Genomic DNA, 16,137 nt, shown 5'->3' with positions numbered 1-16,137 from the left:
AAGAGGATTTCATACATTTGCAACTCCTAGATGGATGGTAATGTTTTCATTTTTGTAATGTAGATTTGGACATTCTTGCCACCAGTATGGAATATGTGTTTCAGAAACACAAGCAGCTTTCATCAGATTTGCATATAGGTTTTATATGTTGTGAGTATGTTGTAGGAAGTTTTTTTAAATAACATCATATGAGATGATGCCAGTGGAAATGGCAGAAAAGTGTCTGTATTGTTCACCAACTACACCTCGTTCTTACAAAATGTGGCTGTTACACATTCCCATGATGATGTCACTGACAGCCATCAGTGAGGAATGCCCCAACAAGCATAATACAAATTGCTTCCATTGTAATTGTTACAATTCCATTCTGACCACTCCGGTGTCCTAGTGGTTAGAGCGTCCGCCTCAGAAGCGGGAGGTCATGGGTTCAAACCCCAGCCAAGTCATACCAAAGACTTACAAAAATGGTATTAACAGCTACCTCGCTAGACGCTCAGCATTAAGAGGTTAGTGTTAGGACTGATCGGCCTGGTGTCAGGATAATGTGACTGGGTGCAACATCATACTACATGTTTGCAGCATGATGCCCCAGTGCTATACATCACTATAAACTGCCACACTGCAGACATCGTAGCAATATGACTGAAAAATTATTCAAGCTACGTTAAAAATCCAATCACACACACACAATTCCATTCTACGATCCAGAACCAACACTAATTCCGTACTACAGTTCTTGCATTTCAATCCCATTTTGCTTTTGAAATGTAGTGCCACTCAATTCATAATGAACCCATTCATTTCAAACACTCGCAAATACTTATTATTCCTGTCTACAACTGAAAAATATCTATATAAAAAAACGTGTAACTGTGTTTTATGCAAGGGCATGGAGATGCACAAAAACTTGCACCTGAAGGTTGAATAAAACCCCGACTGTGGATAAGACTTTACCCATCGATTACCCCAGCTTGGGGATAAATTCCGACCGTGGCGATTTATTATATATCCTATGACTGCTCCAGCTTGAGGGCAAAATCCAAGCACATCCCTAAAAAGATAACAAGTATAGCGGCTCTTTACCTTCTGTAAATGCCACTTGAGCTTCCTGATGCTGTTGTATCTGCCATTTGACAGAATCACGAATGTGGATATATTTCTTAATTGCCTCTAGTTGTTGAGCTAGTTTAGCTGTATGAAATTCCTTTGTGCAGACTCACTCATTATTAATATTACAACAGTGATTTAATTACACATCACCTGTCAGCACACCGATGATAAGTCAGTTATTTTATAACACACCAACAAGCTTGCCCCTTGCACCCCCCCCCCTTTTTTTTTTTATTTGGGCACCTGTGGACATGAATCTGCAAGGCTCAAATTGTCATTTTTAATATAAGACCTCAACATTTTTAAGGCCTTAATTTTAAAGACATCCTTAAAACCCCCAAAAGGTTACACTGGACAACAAATTTTTACAAAAGTCATGTTACTGAAATAAAATTAGTCAATTCTTATCAATTTTTATGTGCTGAACACGAATATGACAGTCAAATTGCAAAATTGGCTCTAGTTTTTTTGTAATCTGCAAGAAATTAATGTTTACATAACGAAATGCATTCCAATAGTAAAAGGTCAACTGTAATAGCCTACCTATAAAAAATCAAGTCATTGACTACATCTTAGATTTCTTCGCCTGTCTCTTGTACAGCTGTTCGGGAGCATCTCTGAGGAGTGTCCAGCAGTAGTCAGCCAGCATTGTAGTGGACCATTTTCCCTGGTATCTTTGTTCCATTGTTGCGATATCTTGATGAAAACGTTCGCCGTGTTCATCACTAACAATACCACAGTTGCTAGGAAAGAAATCCAAATGGGAATGAAGGAAGTGAATCTTTAGAGACATATTGCAGCCAAGTTTCTTATACTTCATCAACATGTCTTCTACTAGTTCCTTATAGTTTTCTGCCCTAACATTTCCGAGGAAGTTTGTAGAAACTAGGCGAAAAGCATTCCATGCTTGTTTCGCGTCACCTTCCAGCAAGTTGTTGAACCGGTCATCTTTGAAAAGCTCTCGAATCTGAGGACCCACAAAAACTCCCTCTTTAATCTTTGCTTCGCTGAGTCGAGGGAATTTTTCATGCAGGTATCGGAATGCTGGCAAAGTCCGGTCAATGGCTTTCACGAAGTTCTTCATCAAACCTAGTTTGATGTGAAGGGGTGGTAGCAAGATTTTCTGAGCCTCAACCAGAGCTGGGTGTTGGATATTCTTCTCTCCAATGGCTACATTCTGCCTGTGAGTTCATTCCTTCCTCATGTAGTGCATTTCCCTTGCTCGGCTATCCCACTCGCATAAGAAACACATGTATTTTGTATATCCTTGCTGCAGTCCCATTAAAAGGGCAACTACCTTCAAATCACCACATAGGTGCCAGCTGTACTTGTTATACTCAATGGAATTCAGTAGCTGCCTTAAGTTATCGTATGTCTCTTTCATGTGGACAGCATACGCTACTGGAATAGATGGAAGAATGTTTCCATTGTGCAAAAGCACAGCCTTGAGACTCAGTTTCGAAGAGTCCACAAATAGTCTCCATTCTTGTGGGTCATGAGTGATTTTTAAAGCATTCATGAGGCCCTCAATATCGGAACAGAATATCAGATTACTTTCCTTTCTGAAGAAAGGCTCCAATTGCTGGTGGCGCTTTCGATATGCAGTAATTGTGACATCTTCTTCTAGAAGATTCCATTGTTGGAGTCTTGATCCTAGCAATTCTGCCTTGTTCTTTGATAAGTCCAAATCACGAATCAGGTCATTTAGTTCTTCCTGTGTTATTCTGTGTGGGGTTGATGATGCACCACAGTGAAAATCTGGATCACTGCATGCTGATGGACCAGGAGAAGAACAGGTCGACTCACCTTTGTCTTCGTCAGATGAATCAAGAGAATATTCTGCTGGAGGTTCTGGAATAGGAAGTCCCTCACCATGTGGAACTGGTCTCAATGCAGACGGAATGTTTGGGTAGACTATTCTCGACTTCTTTCGCTTCGTTATTCCGCCAGAAAGAGGAGGAACCAAGCAGAAGTAACAGTCATTTAGGTGGTTGCTTGGCTCTCTCCACACCATTGGGACTGCAAACGGCATTGATGACCTTTTGCAATTCAACCACTGTGAAAGCTGTGTTGTACATGTAGCACAGCATATATGCGGAGCCCAAGGCTTGTCTTGGTCACCAACCTTGCATCCGAAGTAAAGATGATATGCCTTCTTCACTTGAGAATTGATACTTTTCTTCTGGTTGGCAAATGTCACTTCCCCACAAATATAGCAAAAATTGTCCGCGGTATTAACACACTTTCGAGGCATTACTGTTCTTTATTGTACGTAAATGGATAAAATAATAAGTTTTATGTAACAGTAGCTTGAACTGTCTCGCACAACGTCTAAAATATTTTAAATGCTGAACCTATCTGATTGGGCTTTATATAGTACACTGCTTACGTCAGCTTCAGCAGCCGCCTGGCATTAGTATAATAGGCCTACACATGTATAGTACACTGCTGACGTCAACTTACTTCAGCAGCCGCATGGCATTAGTATTGCATTGCATCAGAAAATGATGCAATCAACTGTGGATGATGTGAGCATGATGGTATTATGCAATGTTACATCATTATTCCGGATGTTGCTGCAGTCCTACTGGAGAAATTTACACAGTGAAACATAGAAAATGAGGTATATGAATATCTTCAAAACGAGAGCCAATACAAATTTTTCACGGTTATATTCGTGTTCGGCACACCAAAATACTACAGATTAGGGCCTTTTCAAGTCAGTAATGATTTCACTGTTGACCAGTGTTATCAACTGGATCACCAGCCTTCGTTTAGAGTAACAGCAAGTATATATATATATTTAGGTCTAAGGAAACACAATAAAAATGTTTGATTTAACAATGACATATTTGCCTCAGGTCTGTGATCCTGAAGTGAATATTAACTGTCCATTTATTTTCTTGGCTTTTCTTTACTAGGAAATTGATTATAGAGATTTCTGCAATGGTGAAGGCAATGTAAAAATTGGTTACTATAACATACTTTTTACGCCATGTTTGAAAAAATAAATCCAATGGAAAGGTTATAGTCTGAAAATCTTCATTAAATTAAGTTAATATAGGGGAAAAAACTTTAAGAGTTCATAAATATTTTTCAGTGCTGAATAAAGATATAACATAACACTTTCTGCTGTGATTTTAATAGTTTCTGAGAGCATGAAAAATTTCTAGAACTATAATGTATAAATGTTTTCAAAAGATTATATTAATATGAGGGAAAAATCTGTTATGAAATAAACTGACAAGATCTTGTATGAATTCATGTTATCTTTAAATATGATATTTGTGTGAAAATATCTGGAAGAAAAAACAAGATGGTGCCACTCACACATACAATGTGGTTGCCACAGTAGCCATATTAAGAAACTTTTTATCGCTACTTCTGAATGGATAATTGTGTCAGCGTGTCAACATGTGTACAAAATACTTATGTTGATGTCTAGCAGGTCCTGAATGAGAATTATGGTGCTGTACAGACATCCTATAAGGCCACCAATGTGGCCATCCTGAAAATCTTGGTATAACTACTTCTCCTGAATGAATCGTCATATCAGTGAAAGACTTCTTATGTCTAGTTGGACGTAAATGAAAATAGTGCCAATCTAACCTCCAATATGGCTGTTTTAATGGGCATCTGGAAAACCCCTTCCTTGCTACTTCTCCTAGATGGCTGGTCATTTTGACATTGTGCTTTCACTAGATGACCTATTTGATGTCTGGTTGGCCGTAAATGGAACTATGCATATGGTTTTGATGTCTAGTTGGTCCTAAATGTGGTTTTTGCTGCTCATAAACTTCTAATGGTATTATAGTTGGTTCCTTAATGAAACTGCTGTACAAAATTAAAAGGCCTTCTCACTTTCTGTCAAGTTGGATACAATTATCTTTACCAGCTAGGATTTCTTGATCCTCTTTTTTATACATCAACCCTTCGCATATGTAGTTAGCTAAAACAGTATTTTGAACAATTAATTGCCCTCTTGCAAATACAATCCCAATTGCATGCTTTTACCAGTGTGAGAGCTCCTTATATAAGTAGCTAAGTATTCAGTAACTGAATTTCCACATCCACATGCATCAACTCAGAATTAAAAGTTGCAAAACATATACAAATTTGAAAATCTTGAGACATGTGTCACTTTGCATGGTGGGTGTTATGATTTAAATGCAACAAGGAAATTGAATTAGGGTTAATTTCTTTAAGCTGTATTCAATCATGGGGCCCTGGATTATAGAATGGTCTAGGCATACACATCACTAATCAACTCTCTCTAGTCCAACCAATGTGTGTATATGAGAAAGCTTGCCAGTAGCGTTATGTGTGTTGATTTCTTCCAATAAATATGTTGGCTGCCATGTAAAGTCTATGATGTCCTGAAAAATGGTGTTAAGCTCCATACAAGCAAGCTAAACAATCAATGATATAATGGAACAGTAGACACCATTTTAGCTAAATATGCCAAGAATTGATTTAGAGACTTGGTTAGTGATGATGACTTAAAATTGGCAAGGGATTAAAAAGATAAAAGAAATGACCTTTCATGGCACTGTAATATAACAAATGAGGAAAAACAAAAGTTTATTGCATTTGAACCTTTTGTTTTTTCACAGTTTCAATTTAAGTCATAAGGCCCCTTATTTTGCCTTACCAAACATATAGCAAGTTATTACCTCAAGCCCTAGCACTAATAATGCCTCACAAGTAAGCAGTCTTTTATGAAGTCTCAGGTCTGAGTATATGTCTAGCAATACTTATGTCCAGTTTGTTTATAAAATTCTTTCTCACATGGTACAGTTTTCAGAGAGACACGATAAATTCAACAAGTGTGGTAATGAAGGGACAGGCATTCTTTATTTATGCACACATCCCAAAGGGACATTGCTATGTTTGAATCAACACTGAACTGAAGAATGGAGCATCAGCTGCATCAATTAAAATATTGTGGCCCACACAAAATACTGCAAGGACTATAATCAATTTATGAGTGCAGTGGGCATGAATTACTGTAGCAGACTGGAGGAAGTAATCCGAATTTATTAATATCTTGAAGCTAAATATAGTAAAGTTTTCATCTATAATCTGTGGAATCATTTTTGCACACAGTTTGCAGGATTTGTCTTTGGGTCATCGTTTTTCTTTTTCTTCATCTTTCTAGCTTATGGTATCTTGATAAGTCTTATGGTGCCGTGCAACTGCACTTGATGATTACCACAGCCAGTGACACTGTATCAAATCTTCTGGGATCAGATGATTCAATGCAAATTCCACATAACCTATCACCATCCTCATGTTTGCCATCTGACTTACTAAGTTATTTTGCCTAAATAATAATAAAAACAATCTGGTCTGATGTATTGATAGCGTTCTGAATGACCATAATATATTCTCTGTATCTATCCTAGAAAATCCTGAGTGGATTGCTGTTTGGTTTTAATAAACCAAAGTAATCCAATGAAAGGCATTTTACAGACACAAGTGTCTGTTTCCTGTATGCAGTGATTAAATGATAGTATTATGTCTTTATTTTTTTAAAACTGATGATACATATGATCACCTTCAATGTGCAATATTAGTTATGTTAATTAACGAGTGGGCAATATTTGAATTTCAAAGATAAAAGTGTATGCCATGATCACTTTAGTAGGATGATTTGTCAAGTGAGGTTATCTTTTCTGTTTGAATAAATATTGTTAACTAAACTATTTTCGCAAGTTATGACATAAGAATGATTCAAAGAAAGAAAATTCATTAAATTGAACATATAAAATGTAATACTGCAACAGAGTCTAGATGAACTATTTCTTCAGAGACACAATCCAGACTCTGTGGCAGCAAAATTATCAAATAGGACACAACTAAGAGACAATCACATTTTCAGTCACAATGGTTTGACAATTATCAATGGCTTGAATTCATTGACTGTGAAGGCAAAGTGATTTGCAGTTACTGCAAAAAAAGTTCCCAAACTGTCACAGATTTTAAATTCTACCAGTGGACTTGTAAGTGTAACTGAGAAATTCAGGATTTAATCAAGCAAGTCTCATGATAGTATTATACCTAATAAAGCAAAATGTAGCACAGTATATTCATGACACTTAGGCCAGCATGTACAAAATATTCCTCAAGTTACAGTTGCTAGCACTCCACTAAGAAATGTCATTTTATAATAAATAAAAATGTAATGGAAAAAAAAATCGATAAAGTGATTGCACTCTTTAACATAGCCTACTACCTAACTCAATAATGAAAATGATTTGGTTCATTATATCTTTGTGTTTTATGGAATAAATGCATACATCTGATTGAATTTTAGGCAAGAGACTGAACTTTTGGGTTAAGTTAAAATGTATGTGGAACAAATGCATTTTCTAAAACTACTTGTATCAGTGTGCATTGTGACTTTTCTTTAAGATAACTCTAAATGGTACTGGGTATATATCATTTTCTTCAACTGCACACTGTTGTCTTCCATTTGATTTGATGACTTACAGCTATACTGTCTACACAGTAGGCCTCAACGTCAGGAAAAATTCTGTATACTTCAGTTACAGCTGAAATAAGTTTTGCATTAGTACCTGAATCAGACAAAAAAGGTTGTGTTCTGGTGTGTGAATAGAAATGGCTAAAAGTAATATAGACAAAAGCCATAAGAGTACACAAGTTACATATGAAAACCACCAATTCACTTGCATGTGTGGCATACAAGTTCAAAGATTTGCTTCATGTTTATTTCTGTACACACATTGTTCAACTCATAAGATATTTTAAGAGCTATTTCTCTATTGTATGCATAATTCATTTACAAATGTGATTAGTGGGCCACACCGAAGGCCATACTATTAGTTCACTTGGCAATATGGTAACGTCAGCTGAAAAGCATAATCATCCATTAAAAGAGCATTATGATATGAACATTAGGTATTTAGGACATATAGATTTTTCTTTTCCAAATGGAGTCCAAGTAATTATTGCCCAATCCAGGTATAATTTTGTACACAAGTAAAGAACAAAATAAGATAAATCTTCATTTATTTGCAATTGACAATACACTTCTTAATGAATATACACTTTTGCATTTATTTTGTATCACTTGAATAAACAATATTTCTTTCAGTTCATTTTAAACTTTTATTTTATATCACTTGAGTAAACAATATCTCTTTCGTTTCATTTAACACTTAGAAACAGGTTCTTCCAGTTACAATAATCAACTCTGGAAACAATAAACAAACTGGAACTTTTGACCTAATTATATTACATTTACTAGGGTTAAAACAATAAATTCCTTAACATAATAAATTAACAGTTCCAGTTAATCAAACACAAAATCACCTTTTATACAGGGTGTGAACTGTTAATATTTACAGGATAAAGCTTATAGTTTCCAAATTGATTGAAGCTTACATGTTGCAGTTGCTGGCACATATCTATTTCCAGCATGGTTTGCATACATTCCACCTTTAATAATTTTGTTACTTCCCTACCCCACCCCATTCAGTAACAAGTATCAAAAATCAGGCTCATTCTAAGGCAAAGTCTGTAACTTGTGTACCACAGTCATCAGAGAGACAAAGATGCAAAACTTTATGATGCCTGTCAAAGGAAGAAAACAGTTTGTTGTTTACCCAAGTTTTGAACCAGTTAACTTGAATTCTCAGACCATCAATTGCTACAGCCCCACTAATTACAATTGTTAGGGAATAATGAGAACTCACCTTCAGTTATCTGTGTATATATATAATTTTAATAACCAAGAATACCGGATGTCTGGGAACATTATAGCATTCAATGGTAACGTCAGAACTGAGATGAGAGAATTAAACAAGCATAGTACATGACATAATATATCCATAAACTATTGACTGGGAAAAATACTACAGAACACCATTTCTGCTGGCAGTAAGATGTTGAACCTATATGTCATAAATATCAGGTTGGACATCTAGGACCAGTAATATTCATAATGGGCAGTACCCACCCCCCACCCCCCCAAGTGAGAAGGGCCTGATTTGTAATCTAAGCCACCCAACCTATCACAGCCTTTATAGTACTTGAAACAAATATTGAGTAATAGTAAAACAAACTCTGAAAGTTATTAAAACCAATTTGTTATATTTCCATAACTCTGCATAGTTAACTGTGCAAGCAGACTTAAACATATCAGTGTATGACAGTTAAATTGAGCTATAGCATCGATTAACAGAAGCTACGAATTCATCAACAAGCAGTGAACAATCATCTTCACAATAAATGTCAAACATTAGCATCCATAAGCTGTCAAGACAAGTTGTTACACTGGATATATAATCATCCATTTATTTCAAACAAGCTGTGAAAAACGAACCTCACGTCCGCTATATGTACGCTGGCCATTGCAAAGGATGCTTTAATAGATTAATGTTTATCGTCGTGTCTTGACAACCATTTTGCGCGCGCACACCGGAAAGTCATGCTATATATTTGTTACTTGTGAACGTATTCGTGGGCAGTACGCTATATATTGTTCCCGTGACCGTATTCACGGGCAGAATGCTATATGTTTGTTCTTCGTGAACGTATTTTTGGGCAGTTACTTTGTCATCTTCAACCTAAAGGTCAAAACTGCCCATGAAATATATATATCTGCCCACGAACCGAAAACATGAATAGGACTATAACATAAGTGTATATACTTATTTTCAACATATACATAATTACTATGTAAGAAATACAACCTATGTATATGTATTTTGATTTGAAATGTAAACTATATCATGTCCTTCCCGTAAACCCACTTTCGGGATGACTGCCCACAACGCACCTAAAACGTGTATATATATATATATATATATATATATATATATATATATATATATATATATATATATATATCCGATACATAGATAAATATTCAGAATACCCAGATAAATGTTATAATGTTTTAGGAGTTTTTAGCTAACGTAAGAATCGTTAGTTTTAAAACAACGTACTTAAAAGAACATCAAAATTTGATTAATGTGATGTTGTGAAAAGACAAAGTTTGCGTTAGATTGAATCGAAACGGAATACACAAACGTTTTAGATTTTATTGTCATTATTTGTCCAATATGTATGAACACAAAAATTAACCAGAAACTCTTTTTAGAAACTATAGTTTAATTTGGAGATAAAATCGATGATTATAATTTCATCCTTTGTAGAAAATTATCAGAATATAAATCATTAGCTAAACGGTGTCTTTTAGTACGCGTTCCTAATGCTAGCCATCGTTTCTCGGTTGAAAAGAATTCACAGCTTAATTACACAACTGAATTAATGTTCTTCGCTCCATGCTCTACATTAATTGGTAACAAAGAAAAATTAAAATAAATTCCTTGTAAAAATTTATACATATCAGTTTATGACATAAATCAATTCTCACAATTTGTATTGGAATTAATGCATGCAATTCTTGGGATACACGATTTCTATTACTTTCAAGACAAATGCATGCAAACCATTAACTTCCGAATTCAAGGAAAATGGTTTGTCACTCATTGGCTTCATTTTTGGTTTTAGCTTGCTGATATTAAGGCCAACTGTTCTCGCGAGTTTGTTCATTTCGTGTGAAGTGCGCAGCAATTGATGTCAATAGGGAGAGACAATTAACAAAGTCAAGGTCAGGTAGATTCATTGTATGTCTTAATTAGCCACGTCCCTCCGGTATTTAATCGACTAATTGCCTGTAGTAGCTAGGGTTAGCTGTCCAATAATCTATACATTATTCTCCCCGAGTGTCGATAAATTTACTGGAATTATAGGTTACCGCATTTGTTTGGGAAACTATGATCTTAGTTTTTCGGATAGAAATACTGCACGAACTCGGGAGTGCAGTATATTCATCCGACAAAATGAGTTCATATTTTCCCATACAAATGCAGTAACCTTTTTATTATATGCTCATTTTTTATTCTACCTAAGGCTTAATTATATAAACAAAAATACACTACACGAAACAAAGTAGCTGAATATAGGCCATATTCCAAACTAAATACACAGGCGCAGATTCATCATTACACAACATTATTAATGCACACATAAATCTACCCAGATAAATTTGAATTTAGTCGCGCGCTAGACATAACTTTTGAAAGAAAATGGCGTTTTGGTCTACTTAAAATTGAAATTTAGATTCATATTGTGAATGAATGCGCATTGCAACAACTGTTCCATTTGATCTGGGATGAATATATTTTGGTATTTTTGTCGATTCTTCGAAATTTCGTGACTATGGACTTGGTTTATCTGTGCAAATTCTACATGAAATACATCGGATTGAAACAGCGTGGGAGAAGCGTGTTGACATCTACAAGTGTTTTTGATCTGTCATTGAATGTTTGAAATCATAATGTCGGAAAAATATGAAGTCTTTCAATTGCAATCATCAAAAAGACGCCATGGAATATGTTTATTTCATTTTGAGTGCAGTAAGGAGGATATAATTGCACTTGGAATAAAGTCGAAATTACAGTACAATTTCGAAATGCGTAATCAAACTTGAGAACCCATGACATGGCTCATGTAATTCGGATTTGCAGAACTAAGAAAGTACATTTTGAGGAAATTCAGGATGTAAAACTGTACGTATATTTTTGTCACTCTTTTTTACCAGCTAAAGATGACAGTTTATGCCTTGTTACTTGCATATTATTTATAAGGACCCTGCTTGACGTCTATAGCTAGCCTATATCTGAAACATTGTATACAAAAAAGTAAACGCCGAATGTGCCAAAGCAGTTTTTATGTGGCAGTCCTCGAAACATCGGCTTTAGTTCATTCAGAAACAAATTTAATAAACCAAAACGTAACACGTTTACTACGAGAGTGTATATGATGTTTTTTTACAAAGTTTTTATACACTATTGGGAACACGTGAGTTCAATATGAAGTTGCACGTGAGTACAATATCGTAAAATAGTGCACGATTCTGACAATGTAAAGTTAACGGAGAAACAAATGAGTATATAATAATTATCGTTTATTGTTATCTAGAGAAATATATAGAATAGTATTCCAATATATTGGAAAGGGATTCGTTTGTGTCTAGTTTATTGGAGTTCCCGCCGCGACTGCGATCTTATTCGTGATTCGCGGTTTAAATATTGGTTGTTTTCTAAGGCTATTTCACATTCCAGGGCGCACCTAAACTTGCGTATGTATAGAAATCCTTGTTATGAATTTTCACAAATGTATTTGTGTTAGAAATGCTTGAAAGTGACACTCGTAATCTCTTCCTTATTCCACGACATGCCCATTATATACGCATTCAAAGAAATACTACTGCCAGATACGAGTTATGCTTGCTTTTATATCGAGATAATCTGGTACATTTGAAATGACAAACACGGTTCACAGTCCTTGTGTCTCTGAACCATTGAAAAAGTCAATTTAATAAACGGTATACTGAGTACAAACCAATTAAATTCAATCTCAACCATCACGTAAGAAATGAATTTCTGAGTAGACTAAAAAGGACCGGAGTATGCAGACTCCTCCTTATGAATGACAGTCTTGAGTTTAAGAAACGACTGTCAATATTTCCACACATCAGTGTAAGCCCATCGTAAAGCTAGTGTTGTTTAGTTAAACATTCATAATTTTTAAACTCCAGAACTCAAATTAACATTGTAAATTATATTTAATATGGAAATAAAATCATCAAAATGTATTCGACATTCGTCCTTTTACGATGAAGGCTCGTATTTTCCATGATATTTGCAATGATTTCAGGATTTCCACATATCAAACGTCCTTTCAACATGAAGACGGATGTGAAAGTGTTAAGATGCAAAAAAATGTATGTCTCAAATACTATTTAACGAGTAATACCTGGCTGAAACTGTCGTAATAATGAATTCAGGTAGTGTAGAAAAGTTATTCATATCCAGATTTAGGGAATGGCGGTAAGCAAAGGTGGCGGTGTGATACGGGAATGACGTGATCAGGAAATCCGTTTTGGACAATTTCTAGGAGATAAGAGGTGTCGGTATAACTCGTGACATTCTTACGATTATAGACTGACCCGGGGAGTTTTGGCATCGTCTCTTTTCTTACATCCCACTTTATGTCTGTCTTTGTATCTGAATTATGTCTGTCGTTTTCCCCATCAATTGTCAACATCGATGCATTTATCGCTCTGTCAGTCTCTGTGTCGGACACTTTGTCTTCCTGCCCCTCGTTGATCTGTCTAGGACTGTCTCCTTGTCCGTTTCTCTTAGAATTATTACAGATACACTTTAGGATAGTAAACACTATAAGCATGCATCTCCACTCAAGAAACAGACTCCAATTTGGAAAGGTCTTAATTAACAAAGTATAGAAGAGATTATGTTCTGGCCCCCTCTGTCGTCGGTGTCAGCGTCGGCGTAGCTGGTTTAAGTGTGTGTGTTTTCGGTTTCGCTGTTCTACTGCTGAATGTTTGTTAGCATATGTTTGGTTTTATTTAATACTTGTGAACAAAACTTTTTAATTTGTATTGCTTTTTTAGGTGTAGGTGTGCGAGATAAGGCAAAATATGAAATTAAAGAGTTTTGTCTTTAACGTTTGCTAGATGTAGACAGCTGGTTAATGTTTTGCTAATTTTGGTAAAGTAATATGCATTCAAATTTCTTTGTCCTAAACATCATGCACTTTACTTTATTAAATAATATGTACTAAATATCATTTAACATGGCTTTATTAGTGTGAGCTAAATAGCATGTTCCTGGCTTTATTAAATCCTAGGTGCTAAACATCATGTGCCTGGTTTATTAAATAATGTAGTACTGCATATCATGTACCTGGTTTATTAAATAGTGTTTGCTAAATATTATATACCTGGCTCTATTAAATACAACACACTACAATCGGCTTGTCACGCTGAGTCTTCGGAAGTGTTCTTAAATTGTTTTTATAACATTCACTTCACTTTTGTTCCTTGTATCTCTTTTGATACCATTGTTGCACCAATTGTTTCCTTCCTTATAAGACTTCCTAGAAGGGGAGGCTTAATGGGTCAATCTGGAGGTATCTCTATCTGCCGAGTACCCCACCGGTGTAGCCCTGGCAATTGAGACATATCCACTTGCTGGGCTTCATGGGGGTGGTTGGGGTGAGCACGAGTGATCATTCTACAACAAAAATGTAATGGAAATATAAAAAGCATTAGCTGGAAATAACAAAATCTTTGTCAGATTCGGATGATGAACCATGCGGTGTGGATTCACCGCCACGCTTCGTGGACATGCAATCGAACGATGCTTCAATACCGCTCGCAGCACTATGTCTGTTCGTAGTTGAAAAAACTATACTTGGGCTATGCAAATTGAAATCATTTAGCTGATTGTTGAGTGGGACTGAAGAAGACAGACTGAAAATATCCAAAAAAATGTTGACACTTTCATGATATACCATTAACCTCTTTTGATCATCTGTAACTAAATGCACTCAAACGCGTGATTCTCTGTCGTGGCTTTGAGGAATCAGTAAAACTGTAATTACTGAAGGCATGAAGAACCATGGTGTCACACCCATCTGTCGAATTCTTACCAAAAGTGGCGGAAATTTACACGAAAACAACACCATCATAATTGTCTACCACGCACCAACACTTCCCACGGTAGTAAAGGTTAGATTGTTGTAGATTAAGGTGGAGATATATATGCCAAATCTACATCGATGTTTCAAATGTCAGAAATACAATCACCACGAAGACAGATGCTTCAAAACACCTGCATGTGATCGATGCGGCAACCCCGCACATTGAGGACCGGACTTAAAGCCATCCCACACTGTAAACTCTGTGGAAAAGATCATCACGCTAAGATGAAGACTGCTGAACCCATTAAAAAGAAAAAGAACCTTAAATGGTAAACAATAGTTCAAAATATCCCCTTTCCAGAGGCAAGATTGATTTTAGAATCTAGAACCTTCCTACATGTGATCATCCTTCTCAGCTATAGTAAAAACTAGCCTGAACATAAAAGGGATACACATAGCCCAACACATTTATCTGACGCTGCAACACCCCTCAGATACTCCTCATTATAGAGCTCAGAATAAAATGCAATCTCCACACGGACAATTTTCAATAATTCACAACACCAAAACTTGCCATCACCACCACCACCCTCAAAAGAACAGAACAAAAATCCCCAAACGAAAAAAAAAAAAACCACCCAAACAAAAACAAAGAAAGGAAACTGAATCCTGGCAGGCAGAGCAAGCGGGCTGGCGACCCCATAAAACTAAAAGCAGTATAATAATTTTCGCTTTGAGGACATGGTTACAGGCGAAACTGCTGTGTCCTTAAGGCGGTGCCAGACCTACAAAGAAAATATAAATGATTCCATTATATACCACCAACGTAAAATTGCAACTAAATGAATTAGACGACTTAGTTCAGCAGATGCCTAACCTATTCGATCAACAGGGGGATTGAAATGCCCATAACATTCTATGGTGATCAATGTACATAAATAAAAGATAATAATGCAGAAAAAATAAAGATTTCATTACCAGACATGATTTGTCTAGATAACACCAAGTAGCAAACGTATTTACATCCGGGAACGGGCACTTGTGCATGCATATATCTGACAATTTGTTCTCCTTCTCTGTTTTTCGATTACGATTTAAAAGTCCACGGTGACCTTCACAGCAGCGACCACATCCCAGTCTCGCTAAAACAAAACCCATGATTCGTCTACCCAGCTTGAAGAGATACATTACAGTTTTTTAAACACCTATCGGAATTCTCACTAACCACACTTTTTGGAAATTTTAATGATTTATGGACAACTAGTAATGTATCAAAAACTAGGAAAGAGTCCAATGTAATGCCTGTTAAACTAGGTGAGGATTTCATAGCTCCTATCAACCACAGTCCCATTGCAACAATGTAATAAATTAACAGGTCTAGGCTCGTTTGTACTTAGAGCCTAACTATTTAATATCTCCTTCCTAATGTGTTTACGATATGGCCGAAGTACCAACGATCATCTGGTTGACTTGAAACATTCATTCGGG

General features: G+C 36.0%; 1 protein-coding gene across 1 annotated transcript in view; it reads left to right on the top strand.

Annotated features, from left to right (window-relative positions):
* Positions 1 to 16,137, top strand: part of LOC149803847 (uncharacterized) — a 156,014-nt gene that overhangs the window by 50,724 nt on the left and 89,153 nt on the right. The window lies entirely within an intron of this gene.

The sequence above is a fragment of the Sinohyriopsis cumingii genome, chromosome 3 (assembly GCF_028554795.1).
Source record: "Sinohyriopsis cumingii isolate HCF-2022 chromosome 3, ASM2855479v2, whole genome shotgun sequence".
Lineage (NCBI taxonomy): Eukaryota > Metazoa > Mollusca > Bivalvia > Unionida > Unionidae > Sinohyriopsis > Sinohyriopsis cumingii.
Note: the sequence above shows the minus strand (reverse complement) of the source record. Positions and strands in the feature narration are given on the sequence as shown.